Below are 4,303 nucleotides of genomic sequence, written 5' to 3'. Positions count from 1 at the left end.
GTTTGACATATATGTGTTTAGTGACTATCTAATTACTTGATTTAAACACTTTCTAAGTTTCTTTTAAGTTTAAGGAAGTGTTTTTGCTTAGTTATTTGATTATAGGGTCTGGAAGACTCCTAGAAGACTTTGGTTTAGGGTTTAGTAACATATGTTATAGTATTGTTTGTATTTAGGGTTTAATTTTAGAATCTTAACTTTTTAATTTTTTTTTTGATCTACACGTGTTTAGTTTTGTGTATATTAAACGTTTTATAAGTTGATTTTAAGTTTAATGAATTGTTTTTTGCTATCTAGTTAGTTATTTTATTTAGTTATGGTTTGAAAAACTTCTAAGTCTTCTGACATATTTCCGCATAAATTTTAGTAGAATTTAGGTTTCCCGCCTAAAGCGAAGTCTTCCAAAAAAACTTCAAGAAGTCATCTCATGTATTTGATTTTAGGGTCTAGAAGACTTCACAAGAAGTATTCGGTATCGAAAATATTTAACCTAATTAAAATTTTTATCTCCATATATAAAGAAAATTTACACATTTTATTTCTTCCTCTCAAAAAGCTGCAACAAAAATGTAATGTTTTTCTCTATAAAACTCTCCAACCTCTCTCTAATCTCTTTGAACATCAAAACACCAAACTTTAAATTCATTTCTCATTTTTTTCTTATGTCTTCTCACTAATTTATCTTCTTTTTGCAAGTTTTTCATTACATGGTTTTCATCTTTCACTCATTCAAAGGTAGATCTATAAATTTTGGATATGTATTATTGTGTGTTTTATATATTCGATTCTAAAATGCTATAAATTCAACTTAATGTGACTGTTTCGTTTATTATTTAAGCATAAAATTATATTTTTGAAGTTTTTCTCTGTTTTGATGTCATTTAAATGTTTTTGAATTTGCAAGTTTTTCAGATATGAGACAGACTTTGAAAGACTTCTTAAAAGACTTCTCATAATACTTTAGGCAAGTCTTCTAATGCATTTTATGCTTGAAGACTTCCCTCGCAATCTTCAGGAAGTCTTCCAAAGTCTTCTGCCTAAAGTGGTACAAATTTTGGATATGTATTTTGTGTGTGTATATATATTAGATTCTAAAAAGTAATAGAGTCAACCTAATTTGATTGTTTTGTTGATTATTTAAGCATTAAAAATTATTTTTGAAGCTTTCTCTGTATTGAATTTTTTTGAATATGCAGATTTTTCAGATCCGAGTCAGACTTTGGAAAACTTCTCAGAAGACTCTTGGAAGACTCTCGGAAGACTTCTTCGGAAGTCTTCTAATGTATTTTATGGTAGACGACTTCCCGCGAAGTATTCGGGAAGTCTTCCGAAGTCTTCTGCCCAAGAGAATGATGTCAAGTGGAGTCCAAGCTTATCTATGTGGAGAAATTATATCTAGCTCCATGCGTAATAGTTTTGTTTATGGTCTGTTTTATGATTTGTATGTGTATTATTTTATTTGTGAATTCTTTTGTAAACTTGAAGATATGTTAATCAAAATAATTTGGTATATATTTTCATGTTTTTTCCAAAGTACTTGACATTATTGAAGTTATTGATACAATATACCAAGAAATTTTTTAAACCATTCTACCCATTCATAATAAAACATAATAACACAAAAACTTAGTCAAATTTACTAAAACTAAGAGAGCGGACTTCACAAAAAAACTTAGTCAAATTCACAAAAGATCAAACTTGAATTTTAAGTAAAAGTTGAAATTTTAAATCTCATGTAAGTTATAAATTATACCTTATAATCTAAAGAAACACATTAAACCACATGATTTTATATTCTTGAAGTTACTTAACACTTTTGAAAGTTAAAAGCATATCTTGAAGTTAGTTAACACTCTTGAAAATCTTACATAGAAGATTTCTCCAGAACTCATCTAAAGAAGACTTCTTAAAAAGTCTTCTCAAATTAGCTAAAAAAATTAGTAAACATAAATATATTTGAAATCTCATAATTATCACCAAATAAGTTATGAATTTCATCCAGAAGCCCCAATATTGACTAACACACATGAATTAATAAGAAAATATTAAAAAGTCATTTTAATTGTAGAGAAAATGAAAGTTTATTTACCATTGACGTAGAAGACTTCCGTCTCCTCTGAAGAAGTTTTCTATTTAGGTCATTTTTGCAATTGCAATACAAAGGAAGACTTTTTAAGAAGTCTACTCTACGGAAGACATCTTGAAAAGTCTTTCATTGTAAATATTGGCTTAATTTTGAATTTGAAAAATTCTCGAAAATGCTAGAGAAGACTTCTCGGATAAACATGTTAGTTTTACAATTGACTGAAGTTTGTCAGAAACTTGACTTTCTCGGGAAGTCTTCTCAATGTCTCAAGAAGTCTACCTGGAATACTTTTGATATTGACTCGGAAGACTTCTATAGAAGTCTTCTCTCGTAACCAAATGTTTGACCAAAACCCGGAATAAAATTTGAGAAGACTTCCCAAGAAGTCTTCTCATTAATAGTAAACTAGATCATTTTTCCGCGCTACGCGCGGATAATATATTTAAATTTGTTACATTTATCATTTTTATTTGTATGTGAATTTTTGTATATTAAATTATATATAACTAATCTTTTTAATTTGATTTTTTTTTTATTTTTAGTTTGAAGTAAGTATTTTTATTATATGTAACACAATTAACTAACAAAATATGAAGAACCAAGTCCGAGATTTTAGAGTTATGTAAAAAAAAAAAAAATTATGTATATAACATAAATTATCTTAGTTTAAGAGATCGGAATCTCATCTCGAATAAATTCACCAAAATAAAAAGTACTACAATAACCTACTTAAAATATAAAACCACCGTTTCAAAAAAAAAAACGTACTTAATACTAATTTTTTACGTGTAATAGTTGAAAATTGACAATTGAATATCGATCTAGAATATTATTTTAATATATCTAATGGTAAAATATTAATTGTAATAACCAGATTTTGAATTTTGTAATATTACATGAATTAGAAGTCTTTAAAATCTAAAATATATTTTATTAACATAATATCTTTTTTATTCATTTATTATTCTGACGCTACAAAATATTGCTTTAGTTTTATTTGTATATTATTTTTTTAATAATTTAGTTTCTTTTTAAGTAATTTTAAAATTATCAAGAATATATTATATTTAAAATTATTTATTTAAATATATCCAAATATAATGTCTTATTTTTATGTGTGTTTGCGTTGAGCATATTTAATTTGTAGTTTGTATATTTAATAACACCTTGTTGCGCGCCGTTCTATGGTTTTAATAAATGTGTTGTCATTTCATTTTTATTACTACTTACATGATTTTTTATTGATCAGTGATAATACATTTTTAACGTTATGTATTATATTTTATCGTATATTTTCTAACTCTTCATGCTGACACTTTTTTTAGAATCATTTTAATTAGATAATAGGTTTAAAGATGTAAATAAAACTGTGTATATTGTAAATTTAGACTTTTTAGTGTAACTGAGCACTATCAATTATGGAAATTATATTATGATTTTATTTTACTAAATATTTCTTTCTGTGTATATATTTTGTTTTATTTTGTATTTTTACAATTTTATTGTCTTATTCTTTAATTGCAGAGAATGGCTATTTCCAATTTTTGTTTCATATACCTTTAAAGTCTTCGGTTGATTTTTGTTTGTTTTCTTTCTCCAATTACAATGTACAGTTCGACCGTTTCTTTTTTTTTGGATCAAACTACTAATATCATCAGATAGAAAAGCTTAAACTCCAAGAATGATTGAATATTTGTGCTAGAGAAAACTGATTTAGCCACTAATATAGCGAGATATTATAATATTATAAGGTATGAAAACTCTTCTCTGTTGTCCTACGCTGGACATAATTAAGTTATTGTCAATTGACCATATATTTGTGATAACTGAAAATACATTTTTATGTCTTCCTTACATTATCCTTAATTGGTTAATTTACAGTTCGCCCATTTCTAATATACTGAGAGTAACATAATATTAGATGTTGATTATCTCCTTTCAATTAAGAATTCACAGAATAAGAGAAATTCAAGGTGAGACCACTTTACAATTTTGTCCTCATATCTATTAGAGTTAGTTTATAGATTACTCTATTTGTTTCAAAATGAATCAGTTTTAATTAAAATTAGTAATATTTAGAAGTTATTACTTTAGAAAACTGTCATTTAATATATAAATTTAATCAATTACACAGTAATTTACATAATTTAATTGGCCACACCATATCCAATAAATATAAAGTTACACTGAAATATAAAAACAATTTATATAGTGAAA

This window comes from Brassica oleracea, chromosome C3 (assembly GCF_000695525.1).
Source record: "Brassica oleracea var. oleracea cultivar TO1000 chromosome C3, BOL, whole genome shotgun sequence".
In the NCBI taxonomy this organism is placed as follows: Eukaryota; Viridiplantae; Streptophyta; class Magnoliopsida; order Brassicales; family Brassicaceae; genus Brassica; species Brassica oleracea.
The sequence above is the reverse complement of the archived record's forward strand: the minus strand, read 5'-3'. Positions refer to the sequence as shown.